The sequence below is a fragment of the Equus caballus genome, chromosome 14, assembly GCF_041296265.1.
Source record: "Equus caballus isolate H_3958 breed thoroughbred chromosome 14, TB-T2T, whole genome shotgun sequence".
Classification (NCBI taxonomy): Eukaryota; Metazoa; Chordata; class Mammalia; order Perissodactyla; family Equidae; genus Equus; species Equus caballus.
In genome coordinates, this window is record NC_091697.1 from 102,530,054 (window position 1) to 102,557,615 (window position 27,562).

The following is a 27,562-nucleotide window of genomic DNA, read 5'->3' on the forward strand; positions in this document are numbered from 1 at the left end:
GCTCGTGAGGGGCGGAAGGTTTGCGTGTGTGTTTTTCCTCCTGGTGCCATTGAACTCAGTGGTGGGGGGTGTTTGCCGCATGGAGATGGTTGGTACTCTTGTTAGATTTAATCTTTATTTGTTTTTAAAGAAGAAACAGCTCCCTGTTGGGGAGTCTGCCTAACTCAGCAGGCCCTTCACTATGAGTCTTAATTCGTATACAAGCCTGAGAATAATTTACTCTGTTATGGGCGCTTATCCTGGGCAGAGGAATTTGGTGAATGATCCATGACTTGACGCTCTTGGGAGCTTCTGCTCTGGGACCTGCTTTCTCAATGGTGGTTTTGTGAACATGGTAGAATCATCTCAGGTTAATAAATCTCGAGGCAAATCAAATCACCCCTTCAAGAAGAGGCATCTGTTCTGTTACCTCCCCCTCACAGAGAAGTCAAGGGTCCAAATATTTATCACCCTCGTTGACACCTCATCCCTCCTTTCATCACCAGACCAAATGGTGGGAGTTGTTCTACTTAATTGTGTTTTCACAGTTTTCCCTCTGAGGCTTCCCTGCCTGTTGTTACTTGATCTTTCTGACTTGTGTGCCCTCCTGGCCTGCAGGGTCACTCTTACGTGGGGGTTGGGCAAATGGCAAACATGCTGGTCAAGTGTAGAGCAGATTTAAATGTGATTTCCTTTTCCTTTTTAGTCTTTTTGGAGTTTCAGTTAACTTTTTTTTTTTTAACAGCTAATTTGAGTTCAGATACAGGCCACAATGGAGCAGTGTCCTGGTCATCTGCTATTTATGTTCCATTGTGGAAAGTATTTTCTTAACCAGAACATTTACTTTAGTTGCCAACTTCATAGTATCTTGTTAGTAATCTCTCTCTGAGGGGGTGAGTATATAGTCTGATTGCATCATTAGTCATTTATGTCTCTGAAAGCTTTATGATTTGATTTTTGAAACTCAGAAAGTAGAGAAATAATCTTTTGACTCAGGTTATAGTTTTGGCTTCTCTTTTTATAACTGAAGAGTTTACTGATTAACTCTTACTGTGAAACTTTGGTATGGCTGTATATTGGGAGAATAAAATGAAATAAAGGGCTTTTGTTAGAATTGGTATCTGGTTTGCTCACTTGACAAGAACATATCCGTATTTTTGTTATTTGAAAGGCTCATCTCACAGTGAAAAACCTAACCTTAAAATTTTCAAAACTATTTAGGAATTTAGCAGGTGCAATGCTCTCAACTTTAGTCTTTCAAAATAATTTTCGCACATGAAAAATCTCCCTTTGTTTCATCTCCTCTGTTTCCCCAGGTAGCAGCTCTTTCTGAAGAGTATCTTGCTTGCTCATTATTAATCTAAATGAGAGATTAATTGCTAAAAGTCACAGTTAAGATTTGCTTGGTCAGAGCAACTCATTTGCCTACCTCACCAGGCCCTTCACTGTGAATCTTAATTCATATAAAAGCCTGAGAATAATTTGCTCTGTTATGGACACTTATCCTGGTCAGAGCAACTCATTTGCCTACCTCACCAGGCCCTTCACTGTGAATCTTAATTCATATAAAAGCCTGAGAATAATTTGCTCTGTTATGGACACTTATCCTGGTCAGAGGAATTCGGTGAATGATCCATGACTCGACACTCTTTAGTCAGAGATTTGACTCTAAATAGTCACTTCAAAAATTCTATCTTTTCAGGCATTTTCTAAAGAGAACTCTAGAAATTGCCAATAATTTGGGGGACAATTTGAAAAATCCCAGATTTAGGCTGGCCGAGGCAGTTATCCATACAGAAGGTTATCTCCCATTGTGCTCATCATTATGCCCTTATCTGTGCCAAGTCAAAGCAGGCAGGATTCCAAGGCTAGATGGTAAGCCTTTTTTTTTTTTTTTTAATTTTATTGAGGTCACATTGGTTTATAACATTGAGTAAGTTTCAGGTGTACATTATTATATGTCAGTTGCTGTATAGACTGCATTGTGTTCACTACCAAAAGTCTAGTTTCCATCCATCACCATACTCGTGTGCCCCTTTACCCCTTTTGCCTTCCCTCCAGCCCCTCCCCCTCTGGTAACCATCAATATCTTCTCTGTATCTATGTGTGTGATTGTTTATCTTCCAAAGATGAGTGAAGTCATACAGTAATTGTCTTTCTGTATGACTTATTTTGCTTAGCATAATACCCTCAAGGTCCATCCATGTTGTGGCAAATGGCACTATTTCACCTTTTTTTGGGCTGAGTTGTATTCCATTGTATATATGTACCACATCTTCTGTATCCATTCATCTGTTGATGGGCACTTGTATTGCTCCAAATCTAGGCTATTGTGAATATTGCTGCAGTAAACATAGGGGTGCATATATGTTTTAAAATTAGTGTTTTCATGTTCTTTGGATAAATAGCCAGAAATGGAATAGCTAGATCATATGGTGTTTCTATTTTTAATGTTTTGAGAAATCTCCATACTGTTTCTTTTTACAGAGGCTGCACCAATTTACATTCCCATCAGCAGTGTCTGAGGGTTCCCTTTTCTCCACATCCTCTCCAATACTATGTCTTGTCTTTTGATAATAGCCATACTGAGGTGTGTGAGGTGCTATCTCATTGGAGTTTTGATTTGCATTTCCGTAGTAATTAGTGACGTTAAACATATTTTCATGTGCCTGTTGGCAATCTGTATATCTTCTTAGGAAAAAAATGTCTTTTCATATCCTCTGCCCATTTTTTGGTAGAGTTGTTTGGGTTTTCTTTGGTGACTTTATGAGTTCTTTGTTGTAGAGTTGTATGAGTTCTAGTATATTTTAGATGTTAACCCCTTGGTGGATATATGATTAGCAAATATCTTCTCCCAGTTGGTGGGTTGTCTTGTCATTTTGTTGATGGTTTCCTTTGCCATGCAAAAGCTTTTAGTTTGATGTAGTCCCATTTGTTTATTTTTTCTTTGGTTTCTCTTGCCTGAACAGACATGATATTCAAAAAGATACTGCTAAGACCGATGTCAAAGAGAGTAGTTTTATGGTTTCAGGATTTACATTCAAGTCTTTAATCCATTTTGTGTTAATTTTTATGTATGGTGTAAGATAGTGGTCCAGTTTCATTCTTTTGCATGTGGCTGTCCAGTTTTCCCAATACCATTTATTGAAGAGACTTTTCTTTCTCCATTGTATGTTCTTGGCTCCTTTGTCAAAAATTAGCTGTCCAGAGTTGTGTGGGTTTATTTCTGGGCTTTCAGTTTTTTCCCACTGATCTGTATGTCCCTTTTTCTGCCAGTACCATGCTGTTTCGATTACTGTAGCTTTGTAGTATATTTTGAAATAGAGAGAATGATACCCCCAGCTTTGTTCTTTTTCCTCAAGATTGCTTTGGCTAATTGCGATCTTTTATTCTTCCATATAAATTTTAGGAATCTTTGTTCTATTTCTGTGAAAAATGTCATTGGGATTTTGATAAGGATTGTGTTGAATATGTTGATTGCTTTAAGTAATATGGACATTTTAACTATATTAATTCTTCCAATCCTCAAGCACAGATTATCTCTCCATTTCTTTGTCTTCTTCAATTTCTTTCAATTGTGTCTTACACTTTTCAGTGTGCAGGTCTTTCACCTCTTTGGTTAAATTTATTCCTAGATATTTTATTCTTTTTGTCGTGATTGTAAAAGGGATTGTGTTCTTGATTGTTCTTTCTGCTAGTTCATTGTTAGTGTGTAGAAATGCAGCTGATTTTTGTATGTTGATTTTGTACCCTGCAACTTTACTGCATTTGTTAATTATTTCTAATAGTTTTTTGGTGGATTCATTAGGGTTTTCTATATAGAGAATCATGTCATCGACAAATAGTGACAGTTTTACTTCTTCCTTTACAGTTTGGATACTTTTTGTTTCTTTTTCTTGCCTAATTGCTCTGGCCAAGACCTCCAGTACTATGTTGAATAGGAGTGGTGAGGGTGGGCACCCTTGTCTTGTTCCTGTTCTCAGAGGGATGGCTTTCAGTTTTTCACTGTTGAGTATGATGTTGGCTATGGGTTTGTCGTATATGGCCATTGATTATGTTGAGGCACTTTCCTTCTATACCCACTTTATTGAGAGCTTTTATCATAAGTGGATATTGAATTTTATCAAATACTTTCTCTGCATCTGTTGAGATAATCATTTGATTTTTATTCTTCATTTTGTTAATGTGGTATATCTCATTGATTGCTGGATGTTGAACCATCCCTGTATCCCTGGAATAAATCCCACTTCATCATGGTGTATGATCCTTTTATTATATTATATTCGATTTGCTAATATTTTGTTGAGGATTTTTGCATGTATGTTCTTCCGCAATATTGGCCTGCAATTTTTCCATTTTTGTGTTTTTCTTGTCTGATTTTGGTATCAGGGTAATGGCCTCATAAAATGAGTTAGAAAATGTCCCTCCTCTTCAGATTTTTCAGAAGAGTTTGCAAAAGAGAGGTATTATGTCTTTGAATGTTTGGTAGAATTCACCAGAGAAGCTGTCTGGCCTAGACTTTTGTTTTTTGAGAGGCTTTTGATTACTGTTTTAATCTCTTTAATTGTGATTGGTCTATTCAGATTCTCTGTTTCTTCTTGATTCAGTTTTGGGATATTGTATGATCCTAAGAATTTATCCATCTGGTCTAGTGTTTCATTTAAGGCCAGTGTTTCCTGTTGACTTTCCGTCTGGATGATCTATCTGTTGATGTGACATGTTAAAGTCTCCTACTATTATTGTATTGCTGTCAGTTTCTCCCTGTGGGTCTGTTAATAGTTCCTTTATATACTTTGGTGCTCCTATGTTAGGTGCATATATTTTAATAATTTTTATGTCTTCTAGGTAGAATGTACCTTTTATCATTAGATAATGTCCATCTTTTTCTCTTGTTATCTTTTTTGGCTTGAAGTCTATTTTGTCTGATATAAGTATGGCTACACCCACTTTCTTTTGCTTGCATTTGCTTGGAGTATCATCTTCCATCCCTTCTCTCTGAACCTATGTTTTTCTTTAGAGCTGAGATGCATCTCCTGGAGGCAGCATATTGCTGAGTCTTGTTTTTTAATCCATCCAGCCACTCTGTGTCTTTTGATTGGTGAAATCAATCCATTTATATTTAGAATGATTATTGATCGATGAAGGCTTAATGCTGGCATTTTATCTTTTGTTTTCTGGTTGTTCTATATTTCCACTGTTTCTTTTTCCTTGTGTTTCTGTCTGCCATTTTAGTTTGGTAGTTTTCTGTGATGTTTTTCTCTGTTTCCTCTCTATTTATGATTTGTGACTTTGCTTTGATTTTTTGTTTTGTATGTACCATGAGATCTGTATGAAAGATCTCATAGATGAGAAAATTCTTTTCTGCTGATTACTTCTTATCTCCATTAGCCCATGCAGGTTCCTTTTCCTCCTCTGCTTCAATGTTTTTGTTGTCACAATTTATCCTTTTTTGTGTTGTGAATTTGTTACTAAATTGAAATGGTTATAATTATTTTTGATGCTTTCTTTCCTTTTAGCTTTTATGTTATAATTAAGTGTTCACTAACCTATTCTGATATATAATTTCAGTTTTCTGATTCTGTCTATTTATTACCTTGCTGAGAGCTTTGTAAACTTTTGTGTTTTTGTTTCAGGTACAAGGGTACTTTTCAACATTTCTTGTAAGACAAGTCTAGTGGCAGTGAATTCCTTCAGCTTTTATTTGTCTGGGAAAGCTTTTATTTTTCCTTCATATCTGAAGAATAACTTTGCTGGATAGAGTATTCTTGGCTGATAGTTCTTGGCTTTCAATATTTTGAACATATCCTTCTACTCTCTCCTAGGCTGTAGAGTTTCTGATGAGAAATCCGTTGATAGCCTGATGGGTGTTCTTTTGTAAGTTATGTTCTTATCTCTGGACACCCTTAATATTTTTTCTTTGTCATTGACTTTTTTTTTTTTTTTTAAAGATTGGCACCTGAGCTAACAACTGCTGCCAATCTTCTTCCTTTTTTTTCTTCTGCTTTTTCTCCCCCAAATCCCTCCAGTACATAGTTGCATATTTTAGTTGTGGGTCTTTCTAGCTGTGGCATGTGGGACAACACCTCAGCATGGCCTGATGAGTGGTGCCATGTCCGCGCCCAGGATCTGAACCAGTGAAACCCTGGGCTGCCAAAGCGGAGTGTGCAAACTTAACCACTTGGCCACGGGTCTGGCCCCCTTTGTCATTCACTTTTAACAGTTTTAATATAATGTGCCTTGGAGAAGGTTTTTTTGTGTTTAGATAATTAGGAATTCTATTAGCTTCATGTACTTGTATATCCAGTTCCTTCTCCAGGTTTGATAAGTTCTCAGCTATTATTTCTTTGAGTAAGCTTTCTGCTCCTTTCTCTCTCTCTTCTCCTTCTGGGATATCCATTATCTTTGTGTTGCTTTTCCTAATTGAATCAGATATTTCTCATAGAAATTCTTCATTTTTAAAAAATCTCAGTTCTCCCTCCTCTTCCATCTGAATCATTTCTAGATTTCTATGTTCAAGCTCACTAATTCTCTCTTCTGTGTGGTCTGCTCCATTTTCAATGCTTTCTGCTTTATTTTTCATCTCATTAATTGTGATCTTCATCTCCAGAATTTGTTTGTTTTTGTTTTTTGTTTTTTTTTAGAATTTCAATCTCTTTGGTGAAGTACTCCTCCTGTTTATTAATTTTATTCCTGACCTCATTGAACTGTCTTTCTGAACTTTCTTGTAACTCGTTGAGTTTCTTCATGATGGCTATGTTGAATTCTCTGTCAGTTAGATCACAATCTTCTGTGACTTCAGGTTTTGTTTCTGGAGAGTTGTCATTTTCTTTCTGTTCCACCATGTTATTATAGTTTTTCATGGTGCTTGATGAGTTGATCTTCTGCTGGTGCCTTAGTAGTAGTAAACACCTTTCATATTTAGGTAAGGCTTTGGTTACTTTGATTGTGAGCTGCTTCTGATCGTGTTTGAGAGCCTGCATATTCCACCTCCCACTGCCTCTGCTAGAGGCGTCGTCAGTGGTCTCCTTGTGCTGTGTGTGCCTCCAAGGCTGCTGATGCCTTGCTGCTTACAATTGTGGCAGTCGTGGGTGTTGCCACTGGGGTCACCAGGCTGCAAGCACTTCTGCTGCTTCTAGTGTTGCCTGGGTCTTGCGTTCTCCCACTGGCTCTTTGCGGGCTCTTGATGAGCTTGAGTGCCGCTTCCTTGTGCACCACCTGTGCTGTTTTTCTGAGCTATCTTGGGGTGCTGGTACCACCACCGCCAGGGGCCCTGTGTTCACAGGAGTGACTGCCACTGCTATGGACCCAGGGTCTTGTATATAGCCCCCACTGCTGGTAGAGCTGGTGTCAGGGATGCTGCCATTGGGGGCTGGGTCCTGGGTTCTGCTGTGGCTCCTGAAGCCACCTGCCTGCTTAGGGAGGAGGAGAGGCTCAGCCGTAAGCACTGGAGCTTCTCTTGTAGCCTCTGGTCTCTGGCTCTGGTGCACTTTTTGAAACCTCAGGTCAAGGCATCACTGCCCCTGCTGGGGATATCCAAATTTTGGATATAGCTCTTGCTACTAGAAAGACCAGGGTTGGAGTTTCAGCTGCCTATGGGGTGGTCGGGGGAGGCTAGGTTGCTGGCACCACTGTGTTTCCCCAAAGCCTCAGGTTATGGGCACCACTCACCACTGCTGCGGCTTGGGTAGGGGCTAAGCCCGAGTGCTGTTACTGCTCCTGCAGCCTCTGGCCACTGGTGTATGCCAGTATGCTTTTTGAAACCTCAGGTCAAGGTGCTAACTGCCACTGCCAGGGGTATTTGCATTTGGATCACTGCTGCTAAGCCAGTAGAAGGAGGATGCTTCCCCAGTTCCACTGCCTCCTGGAGGTTTAGTCCACCCACCTTCAGATGTATAAGTGTGTGAATCTCTCAGGCATTCTGGTATGCTGTGTAGGAAGTCCTTTGTTGGTCCATGGATGGTCCTATTGGTTGTAACTTAGAGGGGAAAGACGAAGAGGACAACTCACTCCACCATGATGCTGACATCATTTCTATAGTAAACCTTGATGTTCATTATTCATTTAATCATTGAACTGGTAGGCAGAGCCTGTGTGTGGAAATATGCTTTCTTAATAAAGCTCCACATGCTAAAAGGAAGGTTTGCCCTTGGCTCTTCAATCTTGGGAAGTTTTTATCTCTAGGAATCATGGAAGTCTCAAATAAAATCCTGTTCACGTTAATTGAGAAAACAAGACTATATCCATAATGGAATGATGTAGTATAACAAAATAGCACACTGTGCCAAAAGGGGCTGGAAGTGAGTGTGATGGGCTGGGGAGTGAGGTCCCCACGAGGAGAGGGACCTCAGCATTTCCTGTGACTTGTTACTTGAAAAACTAGGGATAACTGGACTTGGATTATCTAACAAGTCTGTTACTGAAATTACTGTATGTTAAAATTTTGTGAAATAAATGAAACTCATGTTTGGAGACTTTGCACAAATGTAATAGTGCTTCACCATGAAAACAAGGTACTTTTTTTTTTTTTTACTTTGGAATGTTATTTGAAATACAACATGGAAGACAACAATTCGTGAAGTTATTGATCTAATCAGTGGATAGAAATTCATGATTATCCCTCGTTCTCATTTGAGAATACTTTGAAATTGAGAAAGCAGGATTCTGGAACTCTTCTGGAATGCTGTCTCTCCCAGATGGCAACATTAGACAAATCTGGTTTGAGCAAGTGAATTAAGTTGTGCTATGAAAAGAATCTCACTGTAAGGTTGTCTTGACCCAGAAGTTCCCAAATTATCTCTGTTATGATATTCTAAGTCTTGATAGATTTCACAAAAGAAATACCTAAGAGTTTTGCTTATTAAGTACAAACCACCTAATAAGTATTTATGTTCTAACAACTTTGTTGCCATTTGAAAAAGTAATACATACAAATTGGAAAAAATGTTTTTTTCTTTATAAAATTTTTAAATTGATTTCATTTTTGAATAACCACCATTATTGACAAGTGGGATGTGTCCACCTGTTGGGCATTCAGTTAGATTGGACGCTCCCACCCTCATTTCCTGTTCCACATTGATTGGCACATATACTTGGCTTTTTATCATAGCAGTTGCAAAAAACCCATTTTCACAAAGATATGATGTCTTCAAAAGAGAATGTAATGCAGTCTGTGAATTAACTTGAACTAGTAGTTTGTACGGTATTCAGCAATTCACTGTGTTTTCTTTGAAAAATTGGAATACCTCTCTATCCTCCTGTGGGTTCACTGTGGCTCTCCAGGACACCTTGGCACATAGTGTGGGAACTCTGGTCTTACCCTGTATTTGTTCTCTATAACTAAGTCAGAGTTGTCTTACAGGGCCTGTATATGTAACTGCATTATCCGAAAGTTGACTTCCATTGTTATTTAGTTTGTTGTCAAATTTTGGTGAGCAACATAAACATTTCTAGACTCTGCCTCCTGGAAATTCTGATTCATTACATTTGGGATGAGTGGGTGGAATCCAGGCATCTGTATTTTTAATGAGCTTGCCTGGTGATACTAATGCATATGAAATTTGAGAGCCACTGAATTCTGTCACATCCCTGAGCTCAGGGACCATGTTACTCTTCACTTAAACCTCTTCTTATTCTTATAGCATAATGTACACTTGACAAATGTTCATTGAATGCATTGAACTTACTTACTGTTTCTTATTTCACTTCTCTCTTCTTCCCAACTTTTCTTTTGTTCTTTCCCTTAAAAGGGAAGAAAAAGAAGGAAGGACGGCATCTTAGAGAGTTTGGTGACTTTCCAAGCCTGTTGTTCACAGTCTTCCCTGTTCCACCCTGCCAGTGTCTTACTCTCAAATCTTTTCATCCTGTTGAAGCAGTCTGCTCATCTCATGAGACACTTGGTACATTTGTCTCCACCTTTCCTTGCTCTGTCCCGTACTAAGAGACGTAAGTTTCCTAACTGTGAAAACTCGGGGTTTGGGAGAAAATTGAAAAAAATGTATGTGTGCTAGGCTGGAAGAGGCTTAGATTATTATTGGATGCAGTGCTCCCATTTTAGAAGTGAGGAAACCCAGGGGAGAAATGCAATGTACCTGAGGTCGCACAGGAGGTGAGAAGCCAAGGTTACAAAGTTCACCTCCTGGCTCCATGCCCGGGGCTGTTTCCATGCCACCCCAGGCCCACCTGGTTTTGGGGTGGGAGAGGGGGCAGGGGCTGGGGGGAACTGGATAGCCCGTGAGTTTTCCGAGTCCCACAGGTGATTCTGACGTGGAAGAGCTGGGGACTTGGCTTGGCGGTTTGCTTTGCTCACGGAATTATCATGTTTGGTATGGTAAATATTACTTTGTGATTTATTTAGTCAGTGCTTACAAATTGAATTTCCTTTTAAATGTTTGAAGTTTGGTTTCATATGAATTTACAGACTGTGGAACATGGACAACTTAGAGTCACATAATTTTTGTGTTTACTGGGAAGAAGGAAAAACTTGAGAGCAAAAGAAACAGTCAACATTATCATAAAAGGAGGAATGGGTCTTCTCTGGATGTTTGTTTATAAATTATATTCTACTGGTGTCTAGTGTGGCTTCCTGGGCTTGGGCGGCGTTTGCCTGCTCAGAGCCTCTTTCTCCATCCGGGTTCCCAGCTGCCTTCTGACTGGTTGGGCTCTGGGGGCCCTGACTTTTGGACAGCCGGGACAAGGCTGTCGTAGACAGTTTCAGACAGCAGCATGACACATGCACCCCAAGCAGACTGGAGTGATTAGATGAGAATCAGGATTGCCCGGGGAAGATCAGTCAGTTTTACTGTGCTTCTCATTTTCACATTTCTGGCATATTTTACAAGAGGTAAGACTAACGTATGTTGAAGGAAAACTGGGCACTGTGAGACTCATGAAAAATACTCTTGGAACTTTTCAATCCCAGGGCTACCTCATTCAGATGTTCAGTTATTCACTCATGCCTGCTTGCTTCATTCATTTATTCGACAGAGTTAAAGTCCCTCTGAGAGGTCCTCCTCTGAGCACCTTCATATCTCCTGTGAGATGATGCTGAGCGGGGTGATCTTAAACAGGCTGTGTGTTTGGGAAGTCCTGCCTTTTGAATGGAACCTTTCTCATCCTATCTTTCTTGAGAAGTAATCTTGTAGTTGTGCATCTTTTCAGTTCAATTTCAAATAATATTTGTCTGGCCTTAATTGTAGATGTTATAATGATATCATGAAAGAGGAAAAGAAATGTAGAATTTGGATGTCATATCAGGTTGCTTATAATTTATTCTAACTTGTAATCCCTTTCTTCAGTTCAGTCCAGAAGAGCTGGAGAATTGAGTGCTGCTTGTTTTTTCCCCCTAAGTGATGAAAGAATCTTTCAGCGTTTTATCTACTATAATGAAGAACAAATTTTACTTAAATCCACAAATAAGAGTGATGTTACTTAACATCATTATTGTTCATTTAAACCCCCCTTTCTCTCAGACTACCGTTTGCCAGAAGCGCTTCTAAGGAAAAAATACCCTAAGTTTGAGTTTCTTTGCTGGCTTTTCCTGTCTGGAATTCCCTCTAAAGAGGGGCAGTTTCAGAGAGAAGGAATGCCGTGGATCTCCTGATGCCGTCCTGAACAGCCAGGACTGCTCATCATGTCTCTTGTTATGCCTCTCCTTACTGGGACGTCATCTACCATGATAGAAAGGACATGCGTATTTCGGGCAGCAGAAATCTGTCCTCTTGCTGTAGTAAGGTTGCCTTTAAGCACTGACGTGGCTTAAACTGCATTTGACCTGGTGCTTCGGATTCAAGCCAATAGGTGACTCATGATTTCAGATGTTTGGTTTGCGTTGTTACAGTTGAAGCAATCTGTAAGGAAAATAGAAAATCCCGTTGTAAAAATATAGTCTGTCTCCAGGAAGGAGAATCCCCGTGTCCTGACCGGAGGTGGCGTGTCTGCAGACGGCTCATCTTACTTGTTTTACCTTAGATCCTGGTTTGAAGCAGTCCTGGAAAATGTCCCTCGGCACACGTGTAGATGGCATTGCCGATTATGTTTACATTCTTGAATGTGAGCTCAGAACCTGCTTCGTATGATGTTTGCTATCTGGTCACTGAGAGAGAGTTGTCGACCCTGAGGATAGGCCAGCCAGGTGCTGGTCACCAGGCTCTGTTCTGAGAGAGAGGAAAGAACACAGAGCTCGACCCCATTGCGCAGGTTAACCTCATCAGATGGTTTCTCTCTGAAGTTTGAGATGTGACATGCATTTTATATTCTTTGTTTGGTAGTTGGAGGCTGTCCATTTTCTATGAATGTTTGGCTTTCTAGACTCAAACAAAGACTATTGTAAAATGTCATTTTTAAAAATTATCTTTAACTTTTGCACTATGATTTTAAGTAAAACATCCTGCTAACTTGTCAATTTGTGTCTTTTCTTTTTCCTGTGTCTTGGTTCTTAACCATCCCGGGGGAACACTTAGGAGGAATGATGGAATGCCTCTCCAGTGTGCTACAGGAACTCTTCAGCATTTGTGGGGCTGTGGCTTTGAACTGACTGTTGCATGTCAGTTTAGACTTACATGTTATTACCTTATTATAGAATTTTGATTAATTTGTTAGATGGTGACCCTGTGTCAGATGATTGTTTTGAGAGCTTTCAGCTGGGTGACTAAAAGCTTCTATCTAGCGAGTGTACGCCAGGAGCTTTATTTAATCTTCACAAATACACTAGCCAGCATATATTACAATGCAGTGGATAGCCAGTGCTCAGGTTAATTAACATGCCCAAAGCCGCACAGCTAGTAAGGAGGAACTGTGAGAGCTGACATCTTACCCGTGGCGGCCTGACTCGGAGGATGTCTCTACACCAGGCTTCACTCCCTCTGTCACTCAAGGCAAGGAGGGCAGAGCTGCCACGCTACATGATGGGAACATCTTCAGCCTCTCTCCTTGTCTAGTGATAGGGAAGTAGCCACCCTTTCAGAGAAGCAGGATGGCACAATGATTAAGAGCGAGGACGACTGCCTGGCTCCCACATGGACGAGCTCTGAAACCTTGGGCAAGTTCCTTAACTTCTTTAGCTTGCTTTCTCTATCAGTGGATGAGACAGTACCTGTGGTTGGGAGGCTTAAGTAAGTTACTATCTGTACAGTGTTAGAAGAGTGGCTCATGATAAGCATTATGCAGGTGTTTGCTGTTTTTGTATTGTAGGGAAGGAAGACATTTCCTCTTCCCAAATGTGGGTTCGTCTGGCCGGAGAATGAATTAAATTCACATGAGACAGAATAGCAAGAGAAAATTAAACAAAGCTTTATGAGGAACCATGGCCCAGGGCCTTTCTTCCGGAAGGAAGAAAGAGCACCGAAGAAATGGGGTGCACAGAGTGGTTCTATACCCCCAAACAGGATATTTCACATTTGATTGAAATGTCCCTCCCACAATAGTCACAAGATTGCCCTGTTGGCACAGCGCTTGATGGACACAGCAGGTAGTGGTCTGCTATGTCAGTGGGCATAGCAATCAGTTCCTAGCCTAAGGAAAGATGCTTAATCCTTAAAGAAATGCCAACGTTGGGAGGGGGAGGGAAGTCAGTTACAGGAGGTTACCAGACAAGCACAATAAAATGCAGATTTAAGTCCTTGCCTTTGGCATTGATTAAGAGTTTCTAGAGAGAAGGTCATCTCCTTTCTTCTTCCTGGTACAGAGAGGGAGGCACCTTTTACAGATAGAGATTTACCTTACAAATGAAAATGTGTGCTAACAAAGGGCAAGTTCCATTCCTCAGAGCCTCCTTCCCTGTCCCAGTTTATCAAAAGCAATCAGCCTCAAATACTCCTGATGCCAAAGATACATATCTTGGGGTGGCCAATTTCAGGTCCCCAAAGTATATTATCTTGAAGACTGAGAGGAATGAGCTACCCTCCCCATCCCCTCTCTTTCTTGCCTCATCAAGCAAGGTGCCCTGAGTCAGCTTGTGGGAATGCTTCAGATAGGGAGGCCTGGGGAAGGCCCTGACTTCCCTGATTGTGAGCGAGGCCCTCTCAGACACTGGCCCAGTTGCTGCCCTCTAGGCTGTAGACGCAGCTCCTAGGTTCTTCTACACATACTTGGTGTATCCAGTCTTTGGCCCACTTGGCCACTCTCCCCAAAAATGTGTGTGTCCTTAGCCCACACCACATGTGCTAGAAATAACATCATTGCCCATTCAAACATCGATTTAGCATCCCAGCCTGTTGTCCACATGTTTTAGGTGGCGTGGCCCCAATGGTGTATCATAAATTATGACCTCATAGAGGCAAGGACCAGGTCTGTGAGGACCTTGTAGAACAGTTTTTTTAAAAAAGCTTTTTATCATGAAAATGATATTGTTTGGGGAGCATGAGCGTGAAGGGAGAGGTACCTGAGGGAGGCAGCGGGTGCCGTTAAGGTCTCAGACCCCATCTTTCTCAACCATGAAACCACTAAGGGGAAAGACATCCCCAGGGATGTCAGGGCCTGGAGCCCTTGGTTTTAGCTCCTCCCCTTCCTTAATTCAGGGAACCTGGAGGTCTTATTACCCATCCCACTGCAGGGCAGTGAAACGCTTCTCTTCTGGTTGCTGTGAGGAGGGAAGTGAGTCAGGCATTCCTGATGTGGAAACCGTGCTCCCTGTGAGGAGCGATGGCCCAGCTCGTGTGGCCCGCATGCGAATGTCAGAACCTGGTGGTGACCCAGCCCTGCTGTGGACAACACCTCCCAACCAGAAAGCTTCCGCGATGGAAATTATGCACAAGTTGCCAAAGCCAGGTGTGGAAACTGGCTGTTGGGTTTTGTCTTGTTTTTAATTGTCGTCAAGTACACAGAACATAAAATTTACCATCTTAATATTTTTAAGTGTCCAGTTAGTGGCATTAAGTACATTCATGTTTTTGTGCAACCATCATCACCATCCGTCTCCAGAACTCTTTCATCTTGCAAAGCTGAAATTCTCTACCCATTAAACACTAACTCCCCACAGCCCCCTCTCCTCAGCCCCTGGCACCAGCCCTTCTGCCTTCTGTCGCTATGGATTTGACTCCTCTAGGAAGTTCGTATAAGAGGAATCATACAGTGTTTGTCTTTTTGTGTCTGGCATATCTCACTTAGCATAATGCCCTCAAGGTTCATCCATATTGTAGCCTGTGTCAGAATTTCCTTCCTTTTTAAGGCTGAACAATTTCCATTGTATGCGTGTACCGCATTTTGTATGTGCATTTATCTGTTGCTTCCACATTTTGGCTGTTGTGAATAATGCTGCTATGAATGTGGGTATACTGCTCGTTGGTTTTTTGTTCTGATAGGACATTAGGGACCCAGGAGGAGATTCTGTTCTGACTGGTTGTGTAAAGGAACCTCTGTTTGTACAGCTTTGAATCTTTTTTGAAATTCAGAAAGAACAACCACCCGATCACCAGGAGTAATTCAGCCGAGTGTGTGTTTATATATACCTGGATTTCTCACTAAGTTGCAGAGTTCTTACATCCACCTGAGGGCAGAAGTTAATGTAGGTGAAATTAAAAGTGAAGAAAGCAAAAGCTGTTCCAAAGGGGCCAGTTTGGTACATAGTTGTGAAACTTTGGTAGAGAGAAAGGGAAAGAACCCCACCACCCCTACAGAGCGGAGAATTGATACAATTTTCCCTGAGAAATAGACACTGCAGAGCAGACAGTCAGGATAGCTGTTACTTTGTAGACCCCCCAAGAGTGTCCTTTAGAGATAGGAATTCCCTCAGCAGAATTTGCTGCGGACTTGCAAAGCCTTCCTCTGGGTCTGAGGCGTTCATCCTCCCGCTCCTTCAGGGGAGGTGCGCTCTGTCCTTCCTGAGCCATGGGGACAGAGTGCCTTGCCGTCTCTGGGTACTCTGGTCTCCTCCAGAGTTCCCTGGCTGGAATTCTACTGCCACCCGGGGAACTTCCCTTTGACTTCTAACTGTAGGTCTGTATTGCTTGTTAAAAAGAATATAGTACTATTTGCTAATGCAGTAATATGTGTTCTGGACCACTGTGAAAAGACCACCCAATGGAGGTGATTTGAAGGGAACTGTTTCTTTTTAGAAACTTTCCAGATGTAGCGTACAGCACACTCTTCACAGCTCTCCTGTGCTGGCTCTCAGTCGTGGATTCAGTTGGGAAGCAGTCTCCCGGCCCCATTAGCCGGACGTTCATGCCAGTTGTGTGTGCTCAGATAGAACCATAAGAAAATTTGATGAATGTACGTGTTGCCTTTTATTTTTTTCTATCCATGTGCCCAGTTTTTGCCTTTGTTGCCTCAACCCACAAGTGTCCTTTTTGTTCCTGTCAGTCCTCACAACACAAGGTTTCCACTGGCTTCTCCTCCCCTCCCTTACCTTGCACAGTTCTTGGTTTTTACGGTGATAATTATTCCAAAAGAATGTCTTGTTTGATAGTTGTCACAAAGGAAGAGCTCCATAAAGGGAGAAGGGTAGAGAGGGTGATGTTAAGGATTATAGGGCAAAAAGGACTGCAGGCTTTTTTTTTTGCTCTGGCCTCAGGGTGTACTTTGAATTTTACATTGTCATCCTGTGTTTCTATCCCAACTGTTCCGCCTTGCTTTTCCCAGATGATTTCATTGAAAAGCAATGGCAAATTATGACTTGTCTTTTCTGCTAGAGCCTTCATAGATAGTTTACTCCCAAATGTAAACATTTTAGTAAGCCTTTTGTTTAGTGACTCATTAATTTGATGAGGAAAATGTCCTAATAAAGATAAAGAAACTGTAAACTGTTTCAAAATCTGCAGAGGGAAAAATGTTGGGGCTCCGTAGGTCAGCTGCTTCCCCTGTTCTTTGCGTTTCATTTGTTGCTTGGTCATGGGAACAGACAAACTGGTCATCTAGGGATTGCGTCCTCGTCTTAATCCTCTTCTGTAAACTTACACATACATGCGAAGTCATGGGTGTTCCACTTCTGTAGAGGGTCTTTCAGTACGGACAGGGACTACGTATGAGGTGATACTGTGAAAAATAGGAAATGAGGTTTCCCTCTTTCACCGTAAACTAGGGTGTTAAATGTGTCACTAGGTTAGCGCCAAGAAATACTTGATTAATTTTTACTAGTCAACAGAAATGTCACAAACCCCGGGTCTGAAGGATCAAAGATCCCCAAATAGAGTCAAGGCTTGAGAGAATAGGAAAACTCCTTAGCTATAAGCTGGGTTACATAAGACATAACCTGCGTTATCCATTTGTATGAGATTCTTCTAGGCGTTTTATGACCCACGTTCTATATAATTCCGGTAAGACTAAATGTTCCAGCATGGATGTAACTGTTTCTAGATTTTGTATGAGTGTTTAATGAAGTATTAACTTATTCCATATAAAATACTCTTTGTAACAAAAGTATATTGATCTTTATTAAATCCTAGAGTAAACATCATACATGTCCAGAAATTTTTCACTTAATTTCAAGAGGCAATTGTATGCCTCAGCAATTCTCAACCTTTCCAGGAGGCAAACCCAGTTGAAAACTGGAAAAAAAAAATTGAATAGCAGTCTCCAGACTTTCTTTGATAGAAACTTGACTTGAGATATTCATTAGTTATAAAAATGTATAAAGTGAGAAGGAAAAAATGAATTCAGTATAGTTAGTAAAAATGAAAAGTCAACAGAGGAGGTAAATTGACTTTGAGGCTCTAGTACCTTATAAAAGATCTTGGATTTTATTTTACTTATGTAATCAGTTAATGCCTTTATCTAAGTTTGCATCTGCTCTCTTGCCAGATACTTACCAAAAGGAAATACAATGATCCAAAAATAAACTTTCATTACAACACACCTTTAAAACTATTGCCCAGTTGTTTTTTACTCACTGGGTCTTCCTGGTCTCTCCCCCCTACCCCCCCCCCCCCCCCAAGTGAGCTATACTGAAGTGCTGGCTGTAGTCCAGCCATGTGTGTGAAAGTGTGTGCATTTGTGTAATGATACAAGAGCATTTCATAGCAGACATGGCATGTCAAGTTCCACAGTGATATAAAAATGTTTTAGTTAGATGTCTTTCTAATTACACAGATTTATGAACTGCTCTTGGTGAGGTGTAGTCTTGCATACTACACGGGTCATATTATGCAGTGACACCCTGTAGGGGCCAGGTTTAATTCTGGGTCCCTTTAACCTCTCATAATTGTCAAATAAACCAGTCTTTGGTGCAGCAGGGACTCTGCAGATGGCCAGCATCCATGCATTCATTCAGCTAGCAGTGTTGTGCCTGCACTGGGCTCCGAATCAGGTGGGGCCTTGGGCATATGAGGTGAACCACCCTGCGGTCTGTTGGAGGAGACAGGCACGAATCAGCAGGTATGCTGCTAGGCGACAGCGCTGCCCTCAAGTCCACACAGGTTGGGGTGTGCGGCAGAAGTCTCTGCTCACCTGCGTACCGTACACTCACAGGGGTGCAGGTTAAGGACCAGGGGAGGGCAGTCAAGAGTAGGTGCCCTTCGAGCCGGATCTTAATTGCTTAAGTCCAGATCTAAAGCTGTTTTTACAGTAGACTTTGAACCACACTGCGTATGTAAATTAGGTGACTCTAATTTTTTAAGGAAACTTTATTATTCTCCCACTTCATATCTAAATGGAAACGGTACCATAGAAAGCAGAGTCTGGGTCATTCAGGCCTGACTTTGAATCTTGCCTGCCACCTAATAGCCACGTGACTTTTCTGAACTTCACATAAAAGGGGCATAATAACATATGCAGTGCATGTTGGTTGGCAGCGTTAGGTGAGATGGGATCTGTAACAATGGTCATTAGTCCCTCCTCTTTCCTTAGCACACGAAAGTTGAATGCCTTGGAAAAGGTAATTTATTTTGAAAGGTACCTGATGAATCAAGAAAGAAAGCAAGGTTAATTACAGGATAATGACAGTGACTACTATTAGGCACCATTTATTGTTCCTGGCACTGTTCTAATGGATTCTTTATGTTTACTCATTTAATCCTCACAAGAACTCTGACTCAGGTGCTATGATTTCATCCCCACTTTACAGATGAGAAAGCGGACCTAGAGCCTCAGATAACTTGTGTTAACCCTGCCGTTCTGGCTCCAGAGCTCTTCACTACAAGGAGGGAGCTTTTGCAGCAGATCACAAGGATGACGGCAATAATAGCACCTAGATTTTTACAGCGCCTCATCCTTTGAGGTCACTTCTATGTACCTTGTTACATTTGTTCCTCATAAGAAAGAAATAGGAGATGGCTAGAAATTGGATTAGAAAACTGAGGTTTCCAGAGGGGAGGGGTCTTGCCCAGGGTTACTGAATCAATATATGGTCTAATTGGTGCAAGGACTTTTTCCACTTGATTCTTGTGGATGTTTATAGAATAAAAGATAGAACAGTTCAAAAATCCTTTTAAGAAATGGTTGCTGTTAAACTTTTAAAATATAGCACAGACACAGGGAGGCTAATTGTGTTGCTTAAGCCGTCGCGTCGAGCCACTGGCCAACTATATACAATTAGAAAGGGAAGATCCAGCCCAGAGCCACACAGCCTCTGAGCGACCAAGTGGAAGAGTTGGAGAAGTACTGATGCATCTCCTTTGTGGTCCACTTGGAGCCGGGGTGCGTCCTCATGCCTTCTGGGATTCTGAAGCCACCAGAGAGGAACGTGAACTGGCACGGGGACCCTCACTTGCTGTTGCCCCTCTTTCCGAAGGTGCCAGGGAGGCCACAACAGCAGGGAGGTGATAAGGCTTCACCCAGGCCTGTGTGGTGGGGGTGAGACGCAGGGCCTAGGCCGCTGTCTTCCAATGCTAATCAGCTCTCTCTGCAAATTGAAGGCTCAGCGCAATTTTAAAGAAAGCAAGAGAGACAAGAAACCAAATAAGGTTGGACCGAAAGCCTCTTGGAATTATGTGGTGTTTTGCCCTGTAGCTGGGGATCCAGTTACAGATGCCTGTGATTACGGCCTTTGCAAACAGTTGTCAGAGAAGTTCATAAGATTTCTAAAGGCTGCAGAAGAGCAGATGTGGAATTAAATTTCAAGCACAGTTACTCATAATGGCTTACATGTGGACACAGAGTCTTTAGGATTCAGGCCTGTGTCCCTGTGTCCAGGAGGTGTGGGACGCAGAGATCGGAGGTGTCAGCAGTTTCTGGTGGTCTTTTTCTGTTGTATCATTTATTCTTGGCCCGCAGGCCCTTAAAAGCAGTGGAATTCTTCCATAATAGTTAGCTTGCACTGTCTAACATTGTCATCATTTGTCCTATTTAGTAAAAAGGCTCTAATCGGCTTCTTGCCAACAAACATCTACCATGCCAATGGATAGATTGTGGAAAATGTGAGTCTCTGTGACCAACTTCAACTGGCTGTGTAACAGACATTTTAATATTGTTAGCAAAGTTCACAGTATTCAGGCCCTTGTTTAATGTCTGTTTTTCACAATTTATATGGCAAGGACTTTAATGACTATAAGAAATACTTTTATTACTAATAATGAAAGACAAGATTGAAAAGATATAAGTAATGACGATAATTTAATAGTTGTTCTTTTTGAAGCAACAGCTACTAGGTTTCTCCCCACCTCCGGTAAAGAAATAAACTTACTGAGTGTAAAACTCCAGTAAGGATTCATTAGGCAACAAAAACAATTAAAAAGAATATTCTGAGTTTTAGGATATAGAAAAAGAATATTCTAGTTCTTGTTATAGAGAAATGCCCTTTTCTAGAGCTTTGCAAATAATAATTGCTAGGAAACACAGCTTACACTATACGAATAAGCAGAGGATCCTAAGTTGAGTAGTGGGAGAGAATTTAAGGATTGACTTTTTTTCCTATAAAATCTGGAAGTTTTTGCTGTAGTTTTACTTAACGTGTATACGTCTTCTGTGGGAGAGAAGAGCAGGACTAGGCGGAAGCCACACGGGATCACTGTTGGGCACTTTGGCGTGCTGAGTGGCAGTCCTTTGCACAGACTGTTGCCTGGCTGTCTTGCAGTTTTGTGCTGACTGAAACAAAGGGCAGAAGATGAGGAGCGATTGGCCTACCAGCTGTGTGATGGCTCCGTGGGCTGAGCTTCAGTTACTGCATTTGTGAAATGAGGACGCTACTGTCCATACAGCACTTCTGGAAAGCCAGATGGGATAGCATTCCTCTGCGTATGAGACAGCATGAAAATCACATGGGATAACATGAAATAACCACAGTCAGTGTTTGGGTACTGCTGTATCATAAAGTCATGTCACTTGATCCTCACAGCTGCCCGGTGAGGTACCATGAGGATGATGTCTTGTTAGAGTTGAGAAGAAAGCTCTTAGAGGCTCGAGTAATTTGCCCAAGAGAAGGAAGATTAAAACGGACAGTTATCAACCACCCGTGGGTCATTACATCCCCGAACTGCAAATGGTGAAGCTGGCGCTCAACCCCAAGAACTTGAACTTGAGAGTTGGTGCTCTTCCTCCTCCTCATGTCCTTTAGAGAGGTAAATGCGCTGTATAAAAGTGGCCTTGTCATTCCTGCCACTTTAAGCTGGGAGGTTCCGTGGTCTTGCAGACCACTGGGAGGTAGTATGAGAAGAGTCTGTGCTACTTGTTAGCTGTGGGACCCCAACCCGCAATGTCCCCACCTGTAGGATGGAGTTCATAGCCTGTCTCATGTAATTGTTGTGAGATGACTCACATGGAGATAACTGCTCTAAGTGCTTAGCACAGTGCCTGGCACCTAGGAAGGGCTCAGTCAACGCATGATGATGAGGAGGAGGAGGATAGTTGTTGTTACTGCTAAGATTCTCAGGGCTCTTGAGGTTTCAGTTGCGGAAGGTTCTGTCTCCTGGACCCATGCGTGGCTGGGCTGTTTCTGGGCTGAACACCCACTCTTGACCCTCCTGTGCTACACATCCCCACAGTAGCTTCCCTGGAGGCTGATTTCCGTGGATAACAGGTTTTGAACCTCTCTCATCATCTGTTTCCTATTCGTCCCACGTATCCCAGTTCAGATTTTCAAGATTCTTCCACGTCATCAAGCAGTGGAGACACGTGGGCCTATAGTTCACGCTGACCCCCATGCCTTCCTAAGGCCAGTGGTCCTCAGAGTCCCTGTCCAGAGCTAATCTTTTATTTAATCCTCTAAAGGTTTATGGAACATTTTTATCCCAAGCAGAACCAAATGCTTTATGGCCCTCTGCATCACTTCCCTGGGAGTTGGGAAGTATCATCTCGTCTCACTTCCTAGAAACAGGTAGAGACAGGCCCACAAGAGGACCCAGAAGCTGGGGTCACACTGCTTCCGTCACTTTCATGGTCAGTGAGAGGTACTTGCCAGCAAACGCTGTTGCTCTTCTCCTTGCCTTTCTTGAGAAGTTTTTCCTCCTGGTTGTCTTTTCTTACTCATGTGCTTATGGGAACCCGAAAGACTATAGGTGGCTCCTGTTCTAACATTTTCAGTTTTGGTCTAAATTTTATGAAAATCCTACACTGGTCAGCTCCTTCTCTCTGCAAGTGAAATCTTCTTGAGCTTAGATTGCCATTTCCAATTACAGTGTCCTTCCACTCTACGCTTGTCGAGAGCTGAGAATCATTTAGGCCAGATATTTTCACTTAAACTAAGACTAAAGAGCCTTCATTTAGTATCTAGAAGGAAAATCATTTTTAAAATTATCACTGCTTCAAAAAAACACAAAACTAAGCTGTTAATATTGAACTTAGTCAATGAAACCTGAAATGGAATGGGAACAGAATAACTTCCCTTGTTTTTAATTCTACGGCTCCTGTTTATGCAGAGTGGCCCAGGGATAAAGAAGTAGCCAGTCTTGAGTTGTGCTGGATGAGGAATAACAGAAGGTTGAAGACTTTTATTTAGTTATTTATTGGCTTACTTGTTTCTCATTACTGCTGATCGCATGAATTCCTCTACCATCACTGTCCTCGAACGTCTTGCTTCTGGTTCCCGTAGGTGAGGAGGCTCCAGTAACTTGCTTGGCCCTTTCCTTCACCTGGAGATCCCTGTTACGGTCCGTGATGAGGTATGCCAAGCTGGAATATAACTGAAAAGTATTCTCAGTAAATGAGATTCCAAAGGGCAGCTTTTCAAGACTCCTGCAAATCAGTCAAGTCCAGTCCGTCAACAACTGTGAAATGCAGACTCGCGGTGGGCATGTTGATGGACACATCTCTATAGTATTTGGCTCAGTCCTGAAGTCTAAGGAGATTCCAGCCACGGCTCCAATTGGATGCACTGGTTTGGCCCACAGTGCAGGGAAGCAGCCGGACTGTAACAAGTAACAAAGTCACTGTATTTGGCACTTCATGGGCCATGGGAGGGCCTTTCTGCTTGATGGCAGTTTTTATCTCTTTTGCAGAGTCAGATTCAAAAAGGTAGAGGAAATAAACTACACTTTTGTACTGTGTTTGAGTTAATTTTCATTGTTCTATCTGATGTACTTGCTCAGATGAGTCTGCTTGAAACACAGCTGTGTGTGAATAGGCCCTCTCCCGTCTCCTGGACTGTAGGTTCTGGGCAGCAGAGAGCCAGACTTGGAGTCTCTGAGCCCCCACAGCGCTCGCCTACGTTGTTGATGGATCATGTGGTAGTTGCCTTGTTATGGGACAGGCAGTAGGAGCAAGCATGCTACTGGGAACCGAGAGTTTGAGATGGAGTGGAATGGCATCAGAAGCCTTATACCTAAATGATTCCTGGAAGACATTTCTCAGAAAAAATTGGCAGTAAGGTGAAACCAGTCATCTCACCCTTTGATCTCTTGGTAAAATACCTGTCCCCAGGCAGGAAGAAGCCCCCGAGATACATACGACCAGGCTGTGTGTGTATCCATAACAGCCCAAGCCATGCCCAGACAGGGGTAAATGTGACTATCTGAAATGGAATTGCTAAAACTTCCATGCCAGGAACCTTGCTTCTTGCAAGAAAAGGAAATTATCAACTAAACCCTGATTGCAGGTGCCCAATTCCAAAACTCCCTGAATGCCGCCTGCCAGAGAGAGCCTGGATTCAGCCCCATTTGGACTCTTTAATTGGCAGAAAATGGTTCTCTCTCCTCCTTCTCCCTGCCCTGTGGGTCATAGATTTTTTTCTGCTCTCTCATTGCTTTTGAAAACCCTATAATATTCCTTTTAGTCTTCCTGTGATTGACATTTTGTTTTTGTCACAAAGATAGTGTACTGGCATTTCCTGTTTTTACATTGATCCTCTGAAAAGGTGAAGTGTGAAGGACCACGCCAGAGAAGGGAGCATAATTAGTATCTGTGATGCTGTCCAAGTTCTTGAGAAACTATTAGAACTAGATTATCTTGGTGTTTGCCAGTTGAGGTCGAGCCAACATCTGTAGTTGTCTTTCTTTTCCAGAGGGCATGACAGGAAAAGAGAAAGAGAAGAGTTCAAGGGATTAAAAACAGAGTTTTCATTAGGGTAACATTTGGGGTCAGGTAAACATCTCTTTCGAGTTTCATTGAAAATTCCAGGAGGCCAAGGGCAAAATCTCCAGAAGACTTGCTTCAATGGGTATAGTTCAGTGGAAAGTTCACCTTTAAAAAAAATTTAGGAAACCTTAGTATGATACTGCTTAGGGAGCACTTAGAAAAACAGAAAAGGAAAAGAGACACCAAAAAACGAAATTTCTTCTCCTCATTTAGGAAGTGTGGAAGGCCTGGGAAAGATTTTCCCTAGTGCCTCGGGAATACTTCTTTGTTGCACATCAGCTACTTTCTTTCCAGGAGCTGTAGAGTCAGTTCTTAAATTTGTGAACTGGAGTCGTGAACGCAGACACCTGCGGTGCACGCAGACTCATCTGAGGGGAGAGCAACACGACCATCCTTAGTAATCCAGGCACGTTGCCCCTGTCTGTTTTCTAGCCTGTAGCCTGGTTCTTGGTTGTTCACTTTTGCGTTGTTCCGATGACCAGTTTCAGGGTTCAGATGACATCTCTAACAAGAGTTAAGCTCTTAACTTTAGAAAAAAAAGTTGAGAGAAACAGTCCCCTTTGACTCGGAAGGAAATTAAACCACAAGTCCGGCTACCAGTGGAGATTGTGGAATTTCTGTCCTGGAGATCTTCAAAAGTAGAACATTAAAACTAGGTCACTTAAGTAAGTCTGCTTGGAGACTAACCAAGATGGCCTCTTGCGGTGCTCCAAGTTCATAAAACTACTCGTGTTAATATTTGTCTGTCCTTAGAGCATAAGGAAAAAGAGTACTTTGTTATGTTATCTTTTGACTTCTTAAAAATGGGCTGCATTCCCTATGCCTAGACCTGGCTGTGTCTCTCATTTGCGTTGGATACTAATGTTGCTTGTGGAAACTGAGGAGGGACGGAGAGGGAGGAAGTAAAAGGGATTGTCGTTTTTTTAAAAGGTGACATTTGATCTTTTCAGGGGATGGCACTGACAGGAGACTTGGCTTAGACAGAGCTGACTTGACTGAGCATATTAACAAACTCCCCACAGAACGGTACTTGGCATGAAGGCACTTCCTGTAAGAACCACTGCCTTAGTACTAAATGATCAAGTTTGCTGGCTTTAAATGCTCTATAAAATGCAAAGAGGTTCTTTGGTTCAATGTTGTTGCAAGCTATAAACTTTGAAAAGTTAAGATTGTCTAAAGCAAGATTGTTAAATTGTCTGTCTCCAGTATGAGTCTAGAATGACAAAAATTAAAAAGTCAAAGAAAAGGTTCTTTGTGGAATGCCAAACCACACTGAACATAGTTCTTGGTGACTTGTTAAGTTCCCAGTGTCCCCAGGGCCATCTGCTGCTTCTGCAAATTGCATCCAGTGACAGACCAGTTTCCCTCCCTCCTGCTGACCTTAAAGAGATGCAGTTCAGGAGCTTGTGAGCACCTGTGAGAAGGCCTTGTGTTTTTAGGATGGGAGAAATTGGAAGCTATTAAACGTACTCACCAGACAGGAAAGCAAAAGGTAAAATTGGGAGCTTTGTTCTTTTTATTGCACAAGTAATTTATAAAGACTCTTCTTTCTTCTATTCTTTTTTTTTTAGTAAAGGTTTATCTTAGGAATTTAAATTAGGAAGTTAATGTCCTCTGTGACTTTATTTCTTGAAACTGTCCAGTCAATGTAATATGGATTTAAGACTTTCCCGGGGACCTAGAGATAAAAATATATTATCTTCCCTCTGTTTTTCTTCTCTTTGTCTTTGTTTGTTTGTTTTATTTTCCTGGGCAGGCAAAAATGAAGGAGAGAAGTCTAAGTTATAACATTTGGTTTTGGTGCTGTTTTCTTTCCTTGTTCTATTTTTAAAAGGACACATTCATTGAAGTGAGACCCTGTGTTTTTAGTTCTTTCTCCCTATAACTTTCCTTTATTTGAAGTTAGTTCTGCCATGTGGTGGTTTTCAAGATGTTTGTTTGTTTACAGTGAAACCCTTTCTTTCCAATGAAATCTTGTGTTTAACCCTAATATATGAAACAGACCAACTGCAGCCCTCGGCCTCCTCCTGCCCTGTGGGTCCTGAGGCTCATCTGAGCACCTGGGGGCCTGAGGAACCTGGTTTGTAATCCCCTGGCATGAACACAGGATTAGGAGGGAGTGCCTGATGTGCTGTCCATGGCTCTGCCACCAAGGCTTTTTCTGTCATTTCACTTCTCTGGACTCGAGTTCTCTCTTTGTTGAAATGATGGCTCTGCGCCAGATCATCTCTGCGGTCCTTCCTGCCCTGACACTCAGCAGTCCTGAGTTACACACAGACAGCATTGAGCACTGAAGTGTTTGGTGACTGAGGAATACGCACAGTGAGAGCAGAAGGCCTGGCCAAAGGGAGCAGCATCCTGTTCCAGCGTGAATGGTCTTCAGCTCATGCAGATGAAAGCTCGCGAACCAAAACTGATGCATCAGCAGAATCGTCTCTGAGGAAAATGTTTTCCAGAGATTCCAGTGAGGCATCCGTAACTCTCTAATATAGAAGAATCTTGTGGAAAAGGGCATTTAAACCAGTTGTGGGTTGTTGTTTACCATTGATTGTAGTCGAATTTGCTGGTAAGTGGTTAGCTATTAATAAAGAAACCAATTTTGCCTCACTAGCGAGCATTGTGTCGTGTCACTTCATGCATGTATGATAGATTGGAAATGCATCCGAGCCATAGTTCAAGAATTTGCAGCCAGTTAACACGTTTGGTTCGTGGATGAGGATGGTGAGGCCAAGGTCAGGGTTCAGTCCTCTGGAGCCAGTTAGCTGGGCGGGGCTCTGTGGCCAGACTGTACTTTTAACCCCGACCAACTAACTGCCTGCCACATGTGTGCCATGGGCCCCCGGGAGGGTTCGAGAGCTGGGAGGATACCCTGACCTCAGCTTTCCTCCTGGGACCTAGCAGGACCTCTGTCCTGGTAGTGGAGGCTTGGCATTCATCTTGGTGGATGGAGGGTACCCTGCCTGCATCTTTAACAGCTAGTTAAATCCGAAATAGTCCCTGTGAGCCAGAGTCTCAGTGCCTACTGTTCGTGGGTCTCTCCAGTCTGAAGACAGAAGTTCCTACACTAAGTTCCAAGAGAGATTATTGAAATAGTGCTCCGTGGTTCTCTACGTGAGTGAATGGACCCTCGTCCTCTTTGGGAATTGGAGAAGGGCTGGTGTTAGAAGAGAAATCACTTCTGTTTTAACTGCTTAAAGTCCATTGGTCT

The 27,562-nt window shown here is 42.1% G+C and overlaps 1 protein-coding gene across 9 annotated transcripts in view; it reads left to right on the forward strand.

Annotated features, from left to right (window-relative positions):
- The window catches only part of LHFPL2 (LHFPL tetraspan subfamily member 2), a 157,895-nt gene that overhangs the window by 39,227 nt on the left and 91,106 nt on the right, over positions 1-27,562 (forward strand). The window contains exon 3 of one of the 9 annotated variants that reach the window (XM_070234639.1): positions 22,874-22,943. The exons of the other annotated variants lie outside the window; for them this stretch is intronic. The gene's annotated coding sequence lies outside the window, so the exon portion shown is untranslated. The remainder of the gene's footprint in view (positions 1-22,873; positions 22,944-27,562) is intronic. 9 annotated transcript variants of the gene reach the window in all.